The 19,879-nt window shown below is 42.0% G+C and overlaps 1 long non-coding RNA gene across 1 annotated transcript in view; it reads left to right on the plus strand.

Annotated features, from left to right (window-relative positions):
- The window catches only part of LOC122549544 (uncharacterized), a 56,139-nt gene that overhangs the window by 26,900 nt on the left and 9,360 nt on the right, over positions 1–19,879 (plus strand). The window contains exon 2 of the long non-coding RNA XR_015756856.1: positions 17,222–17,274. This is a non-coding gene — a long non-coding RNA (uncharacterized LOC122549544). The remainder of the gene's footprint in view (positions 1–17,221; positions 17,275–19,879) is intronic.

Genomic DNA, 19,879 nt, shown 5'->3' on the forward strand with positions numbered 1-19,879 from the left:
GGATACAAGACTCCACTAAGCGATAAAAACAGTTTAATTTTGGGGCAACGTTTGGTGTAGGAACCACAGGAATGGTCCTGCATGGGTAAGAGGCATGGTCAACATGAGGTAAGGTCCAGTGATGTTTAAAGTTTGGGTAGATGCGACAGTCCTGAACAAGCACGTGGACGAATGAAAGCTGCAAACTCACAAAAAGTGTGGGAATAAAATGTGCACAGCTCCACGACAGCCTTTCCGACTGTTCCGGAACCTGTGGGGTTTCCCTCGCCATTGAGGAGAACTCAGAATCTGAGATGGACACGGTGGATATGGCTGCCCTGATACTTTTACCACCTGAAGAGGAGAATGAATTTCTTCTGACACACTCCAGGCACAAGAGGCATTACGCACCATCCGGATCAGAGGCCAAGTTGGAGGAACCTTACCCAGTGCTAAAACCACCCCAGGAACGGCTACAAAATAAAACTGAACCAGAGGGGGAGGAATGTTGCGACTGTGACAAGGTCAGCTAGATAGACCTCATAGAATATGAGTTCCCTGATCGGGGCTGTTAATCTGGTCCATTTAGGGAGCCCTGGCTGACAGATGTAAACAGGAGTGTTAGAGGTTCTGTTCATTCTGAGACTTGGCTCTGAGGAAGCCAGATCAGTGTCAAGGACTCTCCGTGTGTAAACAAAGGGGTACTTGGTGATGGGTTACTGGTCTCTGTGGAGTTATTTCAATCATGGATGCTAGTGATCTGAAATCTAAAATAGATTATCACTTTGCTGTTTGTGGAATCTTGATAGCTGCAAATTAACCACTGCATTTCCACCATTACAGCGGTAAATGCAACCATACCTCACCGGTTGTAAATCTCTTTGGGAATTCCTGAATTTTCAGAGTCTGCTTCCTTTGATACTGTGTTTCTTACGGGTGAACAGACTGTCAATACTCACTGCCAGTATCTGTAAAATGGAGGGTGAGATGTGTTGTTTTGACTCCAGCAGCTTTTTTTTTTAAAAAAAAGAATTATGGCTTGAAAGGTGCAGAAATTACTCAGTGTGACCGCTGACCATAACTGAATTGTTTGAAGTTGAGTGAAGGTGGATCCTGTTTGTCTGTCTGCAAGCCTGCTCAGGAAGCCTGAGGTGCTGTTGCAATAACGACAGAGCTGAAAACTGTCCCTCAAACCTCCACGCTGTTTACAATTACCAATTCACACCAAACTACTAAATATAAACCACTCCTGCGGGGGCACAAACCACTGAAAGCAGCCTCAGTTATTTTTACTGTCTCTCATTTGCATGATGCATGTATTAGAGCTGAATCTTCTACTTCTGCCAATCATCTCAAATACCCTCTCATGCTCCAGGGTTTAAATGATTTGCTCAAAACCTCTGGATTTGAATTTCCTCTGTTTCTATTCAGTTAGAATGTGAGTGGCACTCTACTCCCCGTACTATTTCAGCATCTGACCCTAGTTCCCTATTTACTAATGGCTCGAGGGGGTTGGGGGGGGGGTGGCAGGGGTTGCATACAGTGGAGGTACCAAGTCTAAAGTGAGCTCCACAGAAACTCTACGAAGTGCTCTGTCTTTTAATGGACTGTTGCAAACAATTGTCCCATGGAAATGTTGCACTCAGGTATATTTGGAGGAGGACAGTCAGTTGTGGACCCGCAGGCAATTCTCATGTGGCAACATAATGTTTGAGTCAAAAGGCTGTGGATGCAAGTCCCATCCACCATAGAATCTAGGCTGAGTTTCATGCAGTTCTGTCGGCTTGCTGGGTTATCAGAGGTACTATCCTTCAAATGAGATATTGAACTGAAGGCTCTGTTGACCACCTCAAATCAGCCATTAATGATCCCATATCACTATTAAAAATAAGCAGAGGAACTTCCCCTAGTATCCCAAATATCCATCACCAATGCCTAAAATTGCAAGCTGTAAAAGCACAATACTAGGAGAAAATGAGGACTGCAGATGCTGAAGAGTCAGAGTCGAAAATGCTGGCATTGGAAAAGCACAGCAGGTCAGGCAGCATCCGAGGAGCAGGAGAGTTGATATTTCAGGCATAAGCCCTTCATCAGGAATGTGGAGGGGGAAATGGGGCTGGGAGATAAGTTGGGGGGGGGGGGGGGGAGGGAATGGGGCTCGGTGGGAGGCAGCTGGGAAGGCTATAGCTAGATGTAGGTGGGGGGTGATGGTGATAGATTGATGGGGAGAGTGGAGTGGTTAGGTAGGAAGGAAGATGGACAGGTAGGACAGTTCAAGAGGTTGGTGCTGAGTTGGAGGGCTGGATCTGGGATGAGGTGGGAGGAGAGGAGATTTGGAAACTAGTGAAGTTGATGTTGATGCCTTGAGATTGAAGGGTCCCAAGGCGGAAGGTGAGGCGTTCTTCCTCCAGTTGGCGGGTGGCTTGGATTTGGAGGTGGAGAAGGCCCAGAACTTTCATGTCCTTGGTGGAGTGGAAGGGAGAGTTGAAGTGGATGTCCACAGGGTGGTGAGGTTGTTTGGTGCGTGCATTCCAGAGATGTTCCCTGAAATGCTCCGCAAATTGGTGTCCTGTCTCCCCGAAGTAGAGGAGACCACATCGAGAACAGCAGACACAGTAGATGAGGTGGGTGGATGTTCAGGAAAATCTCTGCTGGATGTGGAAAGATCCTTTTGCATCTTAGACGGAGGTGAGGGGGTAGGTGTGGGCGCAGGTTTTATACCTCCTGAGGCAGCAAGGGAAGGTGCCAGGTGTGGAGGGTGCGTTGGTGGGGGGCGTGGAACTAACAAAGGAATCACGGAGGGAATGGTTTGTGTGAAACGCAGTTCGGGAAGGGGAAGGAAATCTCTCTCTGGTGGTGGGGTCTGATTGCAGGTGGCAGAAATAGTGGAAGATAATGTGCAATATCCAGAGATTAATGGGATGGAAGGTGAGGACGGTTCTATCCTGGTTGCAGGATGTTGGAATCTGAAATCTCTACGAAGCTATTTCATAATTATTGCTATGGGATCTTGTTGTTTGCAAATAGTCTCCACACTTCCAAATATAGTGAATACAGTTGGAAAAGTGGACCATTGGCTGTGAAAAGTTTTAGAATAATGTGGAGTGAAAGGCACAGTGTAAATACAAATCTTTCTTTCTTACTTCAAAAGAAGGATCAAGAGGTCTTTCAACAATGAATGAAGCAGTATGAATGTACATAGTGACAAACATTAAACTGGCAGTGTTGAAAGAAAAAGACTTCTGCAGTTGAGCTAAGATTAGCACCTGGTTGATTTTTGGCTCAGCAGTTCTGCTCATTAATGAGCAGTCCAGAAACTTGCTAAAATAGAAACTGGCCTAAGGAAGTCTTCAATTTTCTTTATGTACCTATCTAGTGGCCCAACCAGAATCAGTTTCTTAAAGAAGGGAGATGAAAATGAAAAAAAAAAATCAATTGCCAACCCCCTAGCTTGCAATTAATAGATAGAAAATCATGCCATCCTGCTCATGATTTCCTGCCTGGTATCACAAATCTGTAACGTTGACCCTTGTGTTTGAAGCCTAGTGAGTGCATATATGGCCTACTTAAAAAACAAGTTATTCAATCAGATATGTATTTCAAAACAAGTGTCTGAATTGAATGACCTACATCAGTCTAATCTCTGTTGGAAAATCAGTAACTGCTGTGTTACATTATCTGTGCTTGTTGTCAGTATGACCCTGTCCTCAGGGAAATTCTAACCAATCGTCTCAAGCAATGGAGAGAATAATTTCTTTGTACAGTACGTGAAATTTGCATGTGTGTAAACTCAGAACGTGTGAAATTCCTTAGGTAATTCAGTTGATTCCTCCCAGAACTCCTTCTGGAACAAGGCCTAATGCTGCAGGAAACAGCATTACCTCAGTATGGCCTCATATTATCATTATTTTTGTTAGGAGTGATGGTTCATCCCAATTTACCCTGGCAAAACAAAAGACTGAAATAAAAGTGGTCACTAATTAGGTGATTAGCAGGTACTTCAAATGATATGATGTGGAGCAGCCAGTGTTGAACTGGGGTGGATAAAGTTAAAAATCACATAACACCATGTTATAGTCTAACGGGTTTACTTGGAAGCATTAGCTTTCGGAGCGCTGCTTCATCAGTTGGTTGTGAAGCAGGACCATAAGACGCAGAATTTATAGCAAAAGGTTGCAGTGATACAATGATACACTGAACAAATCTAGATAGTTAAGTCTTTCATCTTCAGAATGGGTTTACTGGTTTTGGTTATTTAATATGTAAATCCTAGAACTTCTTTTAAGTCACATTCTCAAGATTACTTAAGGTTTTATAATAAAAGGTGACATCTCAGCTCAGACAATGCCTTAAAGGTTAACAATATTTTCTTCCTCTGGAGCCATGGCGAGGAGTCACTGGAATAACGACACAGTAACATCAATGAGTTTCATCCCATCATTAGACTTACCATGGACTACTCTTTCGTATCTGTCTCATTCTTGGACACATGCATCTCCAGCAAGGATGGGAACCTCAGCATCTCATTGTATTGCAAACCCAAAGACAACCCCACGATGCTACACTTCTCTAGCTTCCAACCGAAACATATTAAAACAGCCATCCCCTATGGACAAGCCCTACACATGCATAGTATCTGTTCAGATGAGGAGGAACATGACGAACACCTGAAGGTACTCAAGGATGCCGTCATAAGAATAGGATACGATTCTCAACTCCTTGATCATGAGTTCCAATGTGCCACAGCAAGAAACCGTAATGACCTCCTCAGGAGACAGATAGGGTAATCTTCATTGTCCAGTACTTCCCAGGAGCCAAAAACCTACACTATGTTCTTCGCATCCTGCAACACATCATTGATGAGGATGAGCACCTTACCAAGACTTTACCTACGCCTCCACTTCTCACCTTTAAACAACCACCAAACCTTAAGCAGGTAATTGTTCACAGGAAACTGACCAGCTTTCAGGACAACATCAACCACAACACCATACAACCCTGTCACGACAACCACTGCAAGGCATGTCCAAGTGTCAACACGGATCCCACCATTGCACGTGGGGACACCGCCCACCATGTACGCGGCAGGTACTCAAGTAACTCGGCTTACGTTGTCTATCTCATACAGTGCAGGCAAGATTTCCCTGAGGGATGGTACAATAGTTCCCACAAAGAGATGGGTTCCTGAATTCCTCAACAATACAAATGGAGGTTTACTTATTTCGACAAAATGTACTCCTGGCCTGAATCTTCAGTTTTTTTCAGGGATAGGTGAGTGTTGGTGGGTAGGGTTTGACACCTTATGGCCCTAGGCTCTTTGTTAGTACGTTCCCATAGATAGGCTCTGAATACCACTGAAGGTCTGTTCCTGGGGGCACTGGTTTCTACATGCTCACTAGAATTGGTGTCAAGAATGGCTATCAGAATCCCACACAATTGCTGCAGTTAGGTTCTGTCTCTCTCTTTCTTCCTGCAGATTTTCACTGCCAGGATCAGTTTTTGAAGTGATACCTTTGTGGTTAAATTGTACATTGTTTCTGAGAGAGTGAAATTAGTTCACATCAGCATGAGAAAAGCTAATAGCGAGTTGGTAGCAAAAGAAAATTGATCTTGATGTAAAGCAGCTTGGAGATTTGTCACAGAATTATCCAACTGTGCGGACAAATTTCACCCTTTACTCACTAGCCTCATACCTCCATGCTCATTCTCCTAAGCTCCGACAAAGAAAGGAAATGGAGCCCTATTTCCATAAGAAACGCCCAAGCTCACACAGGCTCATCTAACTGCAAAATTCCCAAAAGTTAAACATAGAAACTTGGAGTAGGAGTAGGGGATTCAGTGTTTTGAGATTGCTTTGTGAGATTTCCCATTCCATCATTGTCAACTCACGTCCCATAGTCTTAGAGTTCCCTTTATTTAGCTTCAGCATCCCAGTTCTGGTTTCAACTTCTTCACACTCTGTCTTGATTGAACGATTATAGAATCACAGTCACAGGGATGTACAGCACGGAAACAGACCCTTCGGTCCAACTCGTCCATGTCGACCAGATATCTTAAACTAATCTAGGCCCGTTTGCTAGCACTTGGCTCATATCCCTTTAAACTCTTTCTATTCATGTACCCATCTAATGCTTTTTAAATTCTATCACTTTTTAGTCACTCTTCTCCAACAGACTCTGTGCAGCAAGATTGTTAATTAATCCTTTATGAATAGAATCCTTACAGTATGGGAACAGGCCCTTTGGCCCAACAAGTCCACACCGACCCTCTGAAGAGTAACTCACCTAGACCCATTCCCCTACCCTGCCACTCTATATTTTACCCTTGACTAATGCCCGTAACCTACATGTTCCTGAACATTACGGGCAATTTAGCATGGCCAATTCACCTGACCTACACATTTTGGATTGTGGGAGGAAACCGGAGCACCCAGAGGAAACCCACACAGACACAGGGAGAATGTACAAACTCCACACAAAGGCTGGAATCAGGTCCCTGGCACTGTAAGGCAGCAGTGCTAACCACTGCCACCCTTTTTCATTGCACAATGCCCAGTCTTTACTGTGTTTTGTTTTCATCCTTGTTTCTCCCTCCTCTGTTTCCACACTCAGGTTCTCATCCCTCTGCCATTCCAATTTAAACACCCCATCCCCCAAAACAGCACTAGCAAACTGCAACACACCCTGAGGACACCCTGCTTGTATCGGTCTCAATGTCCCAGGCTTCTGAATTCCTTTTTTCTGCACCATTTCTCCAGCAACATATTCACCTGGTACATCCTTTTATTCTGAATCTCTCGTAAGTTGCACCATCAGGTACTTTAGTTAACACTTTAGTTATCCACACAATTCTTACAAATCAGGCTTCTCATCTTTTTCCAAGTTCAAAACTGGACTTTAGCAGGATTCACAGTTGTAGTTCCATTTAAATTCAAAGTCAAACCATAGAACGCAGGATAGTTTTCAGATTTCACATCTGTTACAAATCATAATGTGGTGCAAGATCAATGGGCACAATTTTAGCTACCGCTGACATGGTGGTGTCATGCTACAATTGTGCCACATACGCAAGCAGATTTATTTTTTTCTTTTTGGTTGGCAATTTCCAACTTCTGATTTGCTTGCTCTATAACTTTTAAATATTGTTGGATCCCTGTTGACATAAATATCCAACACTAGCCATATAATACTTGGGGGCAATGTCCTTCAATGAAGTGTTAAACCAAAGTCCCAGTTGCCTGTTCAGAGCAACACAAAAGACCACATGGCACTAATCAAAGAAGAACTCCTTCATTTCCCCTGATGTATTAAGTAATATTTAATCTTTCAATCTAATTATCAGATTATCTGGTCACTTATCATATTACTATCTGTGGAATCTTGCTTTAAAATTGGCTGCCATATTTTCTTATTTTGCAATAGGAACTACACTTTAAAAAAAGATTTAATTGGTTGCAAAACTCTTTGGGCAGACTACAACTTTGATTTAATCAACAAATTGAACTTCTAACAATACAATGTTCCTTTGATACTGCACGAAAGCATCAGCTTGTATTATGTACTCATATCTCTGGAGTAGGTACTGCCTGAACCCACAATCTTATGAGAGGTTTGAGTTCCATCACTGAGACTTGTGATTTGCCTCTTTTACCAGCAGCTTTCCAAAGGAAGGAATGTAAACATCGATAGAGTGGAGGTCAATTTAGTAGAGCCACTTCCAGACCTATCAAGTGTACTGTGAACATGATAAGATCCATTAAGTACAAAATGAATAGCTTGGAGGCTGTGTTTCAGAAATATTCTTCCATAGTAAAATTCACCTAACTGACAGCACATGTAATTTAGTGTCAGTTCAATTTGTATAATGGACACCTTATACCCTCTTATTACTGAAGAATGGTTTAATCATATCAGCTCAAGACACTGTACTTGGCCTGTCTGATTTACACAGCCTAGTGAACTTTTTCTCTCTGATTTAGGACTGCAATTATGCAGATAATCCTGGTGTACTTTATCAAGTGGACAATTTAATGTTATTGTTATGTCTTCATTATTCCAGTATTAGACTGAAAAGGAGCCATTAAGAACCACATTTCAGCACTGGAACCTTTCTAAAGAAGATGTTAACCACCACAATTCCTGTAAATGCTTATACCTTACCCTAGGATCTGTTTTTGAAGGTGGTGGTGGATGGGGTGGGGTTGGGAATTCAGAAAGGATTCTACTGCCAATTGTTTTAGTGCTCTCAGAAAGCAAGAAGTGCCAAGGGAACAGTTTCTACCAGAAATACATTTAAAGATTGTCTCCTCAGCAGGACACTTCTCCCCACAACAGTAGCAATTTACATTTATATTGCATCTTTAATGTAGTAAAATGTTCCAAGGCACTTCAAAGGAAGGTGACAAATAAGAATTGACATTAATCCACATTCTAGGGCAAATCACTGAAAAATTGTTCAGAACATAGGTTTCAAGAAGAATCTTACAGAAAGAAGGAGAGGTAGAGAGGAGCCAACATTTAGTCAGGGAATTGCAGAATGTTGGACAGCTGAAGGTACAGTTTTAACTGTACAATAGTTAACCAGGAGGTGAGGCCAGACTGTAGCAGTGCGAACATGTTTGACGGTTTTACGACAGAGATCACAGTGTCAGGAAGACCGTGGAAAAGTCATAAAGTTATAGAGATGTACAGCACAGAAACAGACCCTTCCATCCAACTCGCCCATGCTGACGAGATATCCCAACCTAATCTCGGCCCACTTGCCAGCACCTGGCCCATTTCCCTCTAAATCCGTCTTATTCATAAACCCATCCAGATGTCTTTTAAATGCTGCAATTGTACCAGTCTCCACCACTTCCTCTGGCAGCTCATTCCATACACTACCCTCTGTGTGAAAAAGTTGCCCCCTTAGGTCTCTTTTATATCTTTCCCATCTCACACTAAACCTGTGTCCTCTGGTTCTGTACTACCCTACCCCGGGAAAAGACTTTGTCTGTTTATCCTATCCATGCCTCTCACGATTTTATAAACCTCTATAAAGTCACCACTCAGCCTCTGATGCTCCAAGGAAAACAGCCCCAGCCTATTCAACCTCTCCTTATAACTCAAATCCTCCAACCCTGGCAACATCCTTGTAAATCTTTTTGAAGACAATTTTTGAATTTTACAGAGTCATTATTTATTGGCTAACTTATGAAATGTCCCACTTTCGCAATCAGCTTCTCTGTAGTATTTCAGGGTTTCCACTTTGTAACTGGATACATTAGAAATATCCATCCTTTTTTACCTCATAAGCTTCATGGGCAAAGGTTTTTAGGGACAGTTTTAGACTATATGCCACTATATTACTGTCAGCATGCATTTTGAAACAGTTGTTTCTTATTAAACGATTGTACCCATCAGCCTAATGGAAATGTCTGCTTAGATGAGCACTGTTGGAAGAATTTGCCAGATTAATTATTTCTCTGCCACTCTCCATAAAGAATTCTGTTGGTGTGTCATAGAGTCATAGAGATATACAGTCTGGTTGGAAAGATTTATGTTTTATTACTATTGAGGTTTTGGAGGTTTTTACTGAATCTGTACAAGGAAAGGTAAAGTTGCCACAGTCCCTTAAGAGGATAGGGCTGCTCTCTCAGTAGACCGAGAGAGAGAGAGCGAGAGAGAGAGAGAGAGCTGGTGGTGATTTTAACCTGAGAATCACTATGCCTCAGGCAAGGGACAAGATTGAGTATATAGACCTTCGTGGTGGCCTCAGCCAGTGTGGGAATTGAACCCATACTGTTGGTATCATTCTGCATCACAAACCAGCATTCCAGCCGAGTCAAGTAAATAGTTACACCCTTCAGTATGACATTGTTGTACCTACTTGCCCGATTGAAATACTGAGGCCTCATAAAACAAGCTGAAATCTACACAACTTAAAGCTTTATGCTTGATTGTGCTGAATTCCTCTATTTTAGCTGATCAGATGTAAAAATTAGTAAATGACAAGCTTAAGATGTTTGTGGTTACATTACTGGGCTATTAATCTATTTGCCAGTTTTTGGAACGTACAATGTCTGTACCTGGCATCACATCAACACTGAAATTCCTATTCCAGGTTGCTGACATCAGATTGAAAAGATGCTTTCCATATCACACAAAATACTAATGTAGTACATGAGTTAAATAAGAAATGGAAGGAAATTCTTCGTGATACAGGAGGAAAGTCCTTACGCCACAGCAAATGATTAAGATCCGGAATGGAGTAAATGATTGAGGCAAATTTAATCATGGATTTCAAAAGATAATTGAATTTAACGAGAAAACAAATTGCAAATAAATAAGAAAAATGCAGGGTATTGGTGCTAGATGAATTGCTTTTACAGACTCGGACAGAGATACAGACAATCAGCATGATGAGAAACAGTTTATCTGGTCAGTATCACATTGTGGAAGTTAGCCACATGCAAATTAGCTGCCCTGCATTGTTCATTACACCCGTGACCACACTTCAAAAAGTACTTCATTGGTTTTCAAATTCCTTGAGGTGTCTGGTGCCTTGAAAAGCATAATATAACTGCTTCTTTTTCTTATTCATTTTTCCATATTATGAGAATGAACTTTTGCAGGGTTTGTCTTAATTGTCCACAATAATTATGACAATAGATTCAAATATTCCCTTTGGAAATCTATTCTCTATGTAGTTAAATTTTAACACTAACAGGGGTTATCAAAGCATACAGAACTATGCACCATGAGCAATAAAGTGGTGTGCAACATATCTCAGTCCAAAGTTATTGGAGGAGCACTGTAAACAAAATACGTATATCTCATTAGCTCCTTCCTAACTCTGTGCAAATGAAATAAAATTTGAAATGTCTGGCTATGTCAGCTGGTTCTACTTTTTGAAGAAAAACAAAACCACAGAGTTCTCAAATGTGCTGCGTGTGGAACTCTTGTAATGGAACACCTGCAGTACAAAACATTCAGCACACTGCCTGCTATGTGGACATACAAAGTGCTGATTCTTATCTACTGAGGCTGTGTGAATGTCAGTCTGACTGTTACTTTTGCTGAAATAAAATGCTGGCTTTGCTTCATACATTCCGATGCTTGACATACCACACACAAAAGCAAAATATCTCTCGACTTCTCCTGATCACAATGCATTCAATTTCAGTGACAGCGTGCTCCCATTTTCGGACTAAGTCTGAGAGCGGGAGAGATAGAGAAGGAAGAATTCTATGTATGTTAGGATGTTGAAGCCTGCGAATCATCTAGCTCTCGGGCACCTGATTGGTCACTGCCAAGATTTCAACCAGTATTAGGATCCACATAAAAGAGGTCCATGCCACCAAAAACTGCCGACTAATCAGAGATCAGCAGCTTGACCAATTGGCAGCACCAGGTGGGAACCTGAGTTGTTTTCAGTACAATACCCTAGGACTCCCAAGCAGTCGTGGAACAGGTGAAATATTCTTGGACGAGAGTCTAAATAAAAGGGTCATGATGGTCAGATCATAGAGCAGGGTGGATGGATATTAGTGACAAAATCTCTTTCATAGAGTCATAGAGATAGACAGCACGGAAACATACCTTTTGGTCTAACTCGTCCATGATGACTGGATATCCTAACCTAACCTTGTCCCATTTAGAGTCCCATAGAGTCATAGAGATGTACAGCATGGAAACAGACCCTTCGGTCCAACCCGTCCATGCCAGCTAGCACCTGGCCCATATCCCTCCAGACCTTTCCTATTCATATACTCATCCAGATGCCTTTTAAATGATGTAATGGCACCAGCCTCCACCACTTCCTCTGACAGCTCATTCCATACACGTACCACCATCTGTGTGAAAAGGTTGCCGCTTGTGTCCCTTTTATATCTTTCCTCTCTCACCCTGAACCTATGCCCTCTAGTTCTGGACTCCTCCACCCAGGGAAAAGACTTTGTCTATTTATCCTATCTATGCCCCTCATGATTTTATATATCTCTATATGGTCAGCCCTCAGCATCCAATGCTCCAGGGAAAACAGCCCCAGCCTAGTCAGCCTCTCCATTCAGCTTAGTGGAGATTGGCAATGCATTCCACTACTCTCTGCGTGAAGAACTTTTACATATATCTCCCTTTGAACTCGTGACCCCTAGTAATTGAGTCCTCCACTCTGGAAAAACGTTTCTTGCTATCTACCCTGTCTACATCACTCATGATTTTGTAGGCCTCAATCAGGTCCCCCCTCAACCTCCTTCTTTCCAATGAAAATAATCCCAATCTATTCAACCTTTCCTCATAGCTAGCACCCTCCATAACAGGAAACACCCTGGTGAACCTCCTCTGCATCTTCTCCAAAGCATCCACATTCTTTTGCTAATCTTGCGACCAGAAATGTACACAGTATTCCAAATGTGGCTGAACCAAAGTCTTATATGACTGTAATATGGCCTGCCAACTCTTGTACTCAATATCCCGTCCGATGAAGGAAAGCATGCCATATGCCTTCTTGACTACTCTACTGACCTGTGTTTCCACCTTCAGGGGACAATGGACCTGAACATCCAGCTCTCTCTGTACATCAATTTTCCCCAGGACTTTTCCATTTACTGTTTAGTTCGCTCTGGAATTGCATCCTCCAAAATGCATCTGTCCAGATTGAACTCCATCTGTCATTTCTCTGCTCAAATGTCCATTCTATCTATATTCTGCTGTATTCTCGGACAGTCCCCTTCACTATCTGCTACTCCACCAATCTTAGTGTTATTTGTAAACTTGCTAACGAGGCAACCTACACCTTCCTCCAAATCATTTATGTATATCACAAACAACAGGAGTCCCAGCACAGGTCACTGTGGGACACCACTGGTCACAGGTCTCCATTTTGAGAACATCCTTTCCACTACTGCTCTCTGTCTCCTGTTGCCCTACTAGTTCTCTATCCATCTAGCTAGAACACCCTGGATCCCATGCATCTTCACCTTCTTCATCAGCCTAACATGGGGAACCTTATCAAATGTCTTACTAAAGTTCATATATATGACAACTACATCACTTCCCTCATCAATCAACTTTGTCACCTCTTCAAAGAATTCTATTAAGTTTGTAAGCATGACCTTCCCTGTACAAAATCTTACTGCCTTTCACTGATAAGCCCATTTTATTCCAAATGGGTATATATCCTATTCCTTAATATCTTCTCCAGTAGCTTCCCTACCACTGACATCAGGCTCACTGATCTATAATTACCTGGATTATTCCTGCTACCCTTCTCAAACAAGGGGACAACATTAGCAATTCTCCAGTCCTTCGGGACCTCCCCATTTTCAAGGATGCTGCAAAGATATCTGTTAAAGCCCCAGTTATTTTGTCTCCCACTTCCCTCAGTGATCTGGGATAGATCCCATCTGGACCTGGGGATTTGTCCACTTTAATGCCATTTAGAATACACAAAACCTCCTCCCTCCTTATGCCGACTTGACCTAGAGTACTCAAAGATCTATTCCTAATCTCAACATCCACCATGTCCCTCTCCTCGGTGAATACCAATGCAAAGTACTCATTAAGAATCTCACCCATTTTCTCTGACTCCACACATATCTTTCCTCCTTTGTCCTTGAGTGGGCCAACTCTTTTCCTAGTTACCCTCTTGTTCCTTATATATGAATAAAAGACTTTGGCGTTTTCCTTAACCCTGCTCGCTAAGGATATCTCATGACCCCTTTTAGCCCTCTTAATTCCTCATTTCAGATTGATCCTACATTCCCAATATTCTTCCAAAGCTTTGTCTGTCTTCAGTCACCTAGACCTTATGCATGCATCCTTTTTCCTCTTTGCTAGTCTCACAATTTCACTTGTCATCCATGGTTCCCTAATCTTGCCATTTCTATTCCTCATTTTCACAGGAATAATTTTTTCCTCAACAATGCTTTCAAGAGATGCTCGGGTCAGTTAGTTCATGCTGTGTGTAAGACTGTGTTTACCCGAACTGTGTTCTACACTTTACAAAATTGATGATGATTCAGAAGTACTTCATTGGCAGTGAGGTACTTTGTGATATCCTGAGGTCATGAAAATGTTTTTCTTATCTAAACTAAATCCATAAGAGTTTTTAAGAGTGTTAGTTAAGCATTTGAAAAAGAAGTGAAAGTGAAAGGACATGGAGGAAAGAGAGTTAAATGTAGCCAACAAAGGTTTGATGGACCAAGTAGCCTCACACTGTGCTGTAGAATGTAAGATTCAATGATTTTAGCTTCAGTCTGTGGGTCTGCTCTGGTTCCCATCAGGATAATATTGCTTGTTTTCAAATTCCTCCCTGGTTTTATCCCTTTATATCTGTCATGTTCTTCAGTGTTATAATCCTCCAACGTATATGTGCTTTCCCCAGTTCTGGCCTATTTTAATTGCTCCACAGTTGGCAGGCATGCTCTTGAAGCCCTAAGCTTTCGAAGTCCACCCCTGAAAATTCCTGCCTCTTTGTCCCCCTTTCAGGTACCCCAATAACCTATATTTTTCTCCTCTAATATCTCCATATGTAGCTCCGTGTCAAATTTTGTTTGATAACTTTTCTGCACAGTGCATCCGGTTGTTTTACTGATTAAAACACAAGTAGTTGTTGCTATAACTTAACTTTCATTTTGCAATTGTTTGTTTAAGTGGCTATCATACTAACACATAAAGTTATTCTTTGCCCCAGCCACACGAGATTAGAAGATGTGTTTTATTTTTGTTTTTGTAGCAGGGACTCTAATGCCCCCACTTCTGTGATCAGCAGGATGTTAGGACATTGAGCTAACAAATCACAGTGCATTTGTTGAAATGATAAGATTAAATCTGAAATAAAATTGGAGGAAAAAGAGTCATTTTAAGTGACCCCAGAGCACACCAGTAATTATTGGCAAACATCTGCAGTGTATTTCAAGCAAGAAAGAAATAATGTTTTTAGATTAGTTTTGTTTTTCTGCACTGTTGATTAAGACGTATCACAGTGTACTAGCTCCTATCTGATATCGCAGTCAAGGTTACTTCTTCAACATGACGAAAAGATCTTTAAACTCCACATGCTGAGGGACTAGCAAATCCACCTCTCCTATCCAGTAACTGTATCAGAGAGGCAAGATCATGTGCAGGCACAGTATTCAGATTACCCTAATTTAAAGAAAGTGGAAACTTGGGTTCGTTTTGCGCTTTTCATGACCTCAGGGGATTGCAAGTTGAGCCCACCACCAGTAATGATAACTAAAGGACTACACTCATTAAGTTCTGGAGTACTGTAGCCTCAGCTTCAGAGGAGCAACTTTGTTTTGATGGGATGTGTATCTCTGTGTCATATTTGAGGTATATTCTACAAGAGTCAAAGGAACCATACAGTACAATTCGCAACCACTGAAAGCCTGGTCCCATAGTCTGGAAAATTAAGAGCAAATCATCTGTTTTTTTGTTGTTTGTTGAGAGATAAATATTGGCCCCTTTATTTGGGCAAAACTTCCTCTGTTGTCAAAGTGGTGCCATTGGATCTTTAACATCCATTTGAGAGCACAGACAGTGCATTGATTTACTGTTTTCTCCAAGAACAACATTCTTATCTGTGTCACAGTGGAGTCTTGCCATAGGTTGTGGGCTTAGGTCTCTGGAGTGACACTTGAAACTATAGCAGTGACTCAGAGGCTGTATTATGCTAAATGGATGATCTGTATTGGGGGCATACCCTATGGGTTAGGGTACTGGTTTATTCACCACAGATTTGGCAAAAATCAAATGTAAACACATGTTAGTTGACATCCACCTGGCAAGAATACGTAACTGTAAGAGAAAACTCTTCATAAATTCCAAAATCTGTGATCTCTGAATTGGAATTTTCTCAGTTTAAGTCTTCCAAATTGTGTTTTAATGAATGTTTGAATACCCAAGGGAAAGACATTTGGCTGCTGGCCAATTTCTTATGATTGCCCAGAAATAACTTTGTGTAGTGTGAACATTTATTCAAATGTGTTCATGCGACATGGTGGCTCAGTGGTTAGCACTGCTGCCTCACAGCACCAGGGACACGGGTTTGATTCCAACCTCAGGCGATCATCTGTGTGGAGTCTGCATGTTTTCCCCGTGTCTGCATGGGGTTCCTCCAGGTGCTCCAGTTTCCTCCCACAGTCCAAAGATGTGCAAGTTAGATGGAGTGGCCATGCTAAATTTCCCATAGTGTCCACAGATGTGCAGGTTAGGTGGATTAGCCATGGGAAATGCAAGGTTATGGGGATCAGTAGTGGGATGGGTCTGACTGTGATGTTCTTTGGAGTATTGGTTTGGGCTTGATGGGCCAAAAGGCTGACTTCTGTGTTGTAGGGATTCAACGACAGTTGAAAGGGAAACATATGATGGGGGTGTGTTGGGGGCAGAGGTAAATTAAATTAATCTTCACTTTTATCCATTGAAGTGTTTGAGGCATTTGACCATATGGAGAAAAGATCAGAGCTAAGCCCAATCCTGTTCTTAACTAATTTCTTAATGTAATATATTCTGCTAGGTAATGATGATCTAGCTGATTTATTTGCATCTTGTGTGGACAGCAGGAGGCCAATTATAGCAATTGAACCTTTCCTCAAATTGAGATAGACTGAGAGTTCATTTTAGAGCAAACTGAAAGTTGAATCTAGGTCCTGCTGATTTCTTTGGCTCAGCTCTGCACTGCATAGTCCCTTTGACTTGGTCAGATATACCTTAAATATGACACAGAGAGGGACAGTATCATGTTTAAAAAGAAATGACTACTCTGAACCTGCTGACACCCCTGTCTACAGCACTGCAGAGCTTAAGAAATGTCCTTTAGTCAGCATTACTGGAGGTAGGCTGGCTCAGTTGTTGCAGAGCAACAAAAACATAAATAAGATATAGACAGATCAGATTCCTGTCATTCTTTCCTCCTTGATGAGAAGATAATTTATGTAGAGTTCCAGAAAACCAACCACACCCTTTGTAAACTCAAGCTGTACCATTATTTCTCCTGCCTCCTCCCCGATTATGTGCTATGAAATGCCCTGAAAAGTTTTACAATGTTAAAGGTGCTATATAAACAGAATTTGTTGTTGCGCTGATGTTTGCAGTGTAATTCTTTGCGGACGGTTCTCTCTATTGACATTATGGAGTACAACTGGTTTCTTATCATTTTAAGGCAGGGCTTTACACGCAGTTTGTATATTCCAGGAAACTGAGCAGCTTTAAAACAGTATCAGTTTCAATTCTCATCCAAAAATTCTGCATCATCTTTTTAGATCCTAACCACAAAGGGCAGATAGGTTCAACACAAAGGAGCTGCTCTCATAAGGTAAGAAATACCACAGTCAATGTACTCACAGCCTGATCACAAAAGTAACACTAAGGAAAATGACTAAATCTACCTAATTTTTAGTGGTGTTGGATGAGGGATAAATGTTAGGCCAAGATACCAAGAAAAACTGTCCACTCCTTTTAGACATTGCACCATCAATCTTAATGTCCAGCTGAGAGAACAGATAGTGTCTGCATTTAGCATCTCGTGTGAAAAGGCAGCACCACCAACAGTTCAACATTTCCTTTATTTGTCTTAGTTTCAGGTTGATCTGTTGATGTGCTCACAATGACAGGGCTAAAATACATAATGAACTTGGCTCTTCACAGTTTCCCACAAATGAGGAAGCAAGGAAACTGAAACAGCAGCCTGGATGGTGTTCGCAAGAATGGGAAAGTTGAATTCTATAACTTATTGCCAGTTAGGCGAAAGTGAGGACTGCAGATTCTGGAGATCAGAGTTAAAAAAGTGTGGTGTTGGAAAAGCACAGCCGGTCAGGCAGCATCCAAGGAGCAGGAGGGTCAACATTTCGAGCATAAGCTCTTCATCAAACGTTGACTCTCCTCCTCCTCAAATGTTGCCTGACCGACTGTGCTTTTCCAGCACCACACTCTTTGAATATTTGTTGCCAATCCCAATTCTTGGCTCTTGTGAAGCATCCCAATTTTAGGCTCTGATTTCCAGTCCCAGTTCATATCTCTCAGTTAATACCCATATGTGTTTCAGTCCCAACTCAACTATATATCATTAAATCCCAGACTTAGGATCTATCAGGTACCATGTCCCTTGATTGTTCTTATTCCATGGTTTTTGACTCCAGTCAGAAGCCTCTATTCTTCAACTGACCTTTGTTTCTATCTCAGATCACAGTTTCAGATTCCTGCGTTCATGAAACAAAGGCATATATGACCGATCCATAAAACAACTGTGAGTACAAGAGCAGCTGAGAGGTTAGGAATCCTGCAGCAAGTAACATTCCTCCTGATTCCCCAAGATCTGTCCACCATCCACAAGGCAAAAACCAGAATGTGATGGCAAATTACCACTTCCCAAGATAGGTCCAGCTCCAAAGCACTCAAGAAGGTTGACACCATCTAGGAAAAAGCAGTACGCTTCATTGGCACCACATCCACTTACACCATCACTGACACTCAATAGCAGCACAGTGCACCATCTAGAAGATGCACAGCAGAAATTCACCTTAGATAGCACCTTCCAAACACACAACCACTTCTGTCTTGAAGGACAAGGTCAGCAGGTAATTGGGAATACCACCAGTTGCAAGATCCCCTCCAAGCCACTCACCATCCTGACTTGGAAATGCATTATTGTTTCTTCAGCGTCACTGGGTCAAATTCCTGGAACTTTCTCCCGAACACCTACACCAAAACGACGGTAACAGTTCAAGGACACAGCTAATTGTCACCTTCCCTGAGGTAGTTAGGAACGGGTAGTACATGCTGGCCCAGTCAGCATGGTCCACATCTCCTGAGTGAATAAGAAAAAAAGCAACAGACTGTACAGCCAGCATTTCTTTTGTCAGTCAGTGTTCTCCCTTCCTCTCCTGGAGATGTTGTGATCTATGCTATGTGTTGCGCACATATACAACCAAATCTGCTTGGTTCAGTGGATTATTCTGGTGAGGGGCAAAGCATTGAGTGCCACAGGCCGTTTTATTGATTATGGAGCAGGGGTTGGGGAAAATTGGGGCTGTTGGCAAGGCACGGCAACCAAAACAGTTTTGGTCCTCACACAACCACCATTTCAGTGCACATTTGATCAACAATCCCTAGTATTGGGTTAGGTTGATCAGGCACCTCCTTCTGACTTGAGTCATAGAGAATTACAACATGGAAACAGGCCTTTTGGCCCATCGTGTCCTGACTGGTCATCAAGCATCTACCCACTCTAGACCCATTTTCCAACACTTGGCCTAGAGCCTTATTTGCTATGGTACTTCAAGCATTCAGCTAAGTACTTCTTAAATGTTGTGATGGTGCCTCTGCTGCCCTTTAAGAAGTGAGTTCCAAATACCTCAACCCTCTGAGTGAAAAGAAATCTTCTTTAAATCCACTCTTAGTCTCCTGTGCTTAACCTTAAACCTTTCCATTTGATTGTTGATCCCTCTACTGTGGGGAAACGTTTCTTTGGATCTATCGTACTTCTGACTCTTATAATTTTGTACATTTCAATTCAGTCCACTTCAGCCTTTTCTGCTCTAGGGAAAACAATACCATCCTATCTAGTCTCTCATTATAATTAAATCATTCCAGCTCAGGCAATATTCTGATAATATCCCAGGCAGCTTCTCTCATGCAAACCCATCCTTCCTATAGTGAGACGACCAGAACTGTACACAGTACTCCAGCTATGGCCTAATGAATGATATATGCAGCTCCATCATTACCTCTTTGCTGTTGTATTCAATGCCATGATGAATAAGGGCAAATACCATCATTTTCATCATTTATATAAATGATTTGGTTGTGAATATAGGAGGTATGGTGATTTGCAGATGACACCAAAATAGGTGGTGTAGTGGACAGTGAAGAAAATTATCTCAGAGTCCAACAGGACCTCGATCAGATGGGCCAATGGGTCA

The sequence above is a fragment of the Chiloscyllium plagiosum genome, unplaced genomic scaffold, assembly GCF_037043375.1.
Source record: "Chiloscyllium plagiosum isolate Xiang-an unplaced genomic scaffold, Cpla_swu_hap1 HiC_scaffold_4, whole genome shotgun sequence".
In the NCBI taxonomy this organism is placed as follows: domain Eukaryota; kingdom Metazoa; phylum Chordata; class Chondrichthyes; order Orectolobiformes; family Hemiscylliidae; genus Chiloscyllium; species Chiloscyllium plagiosum.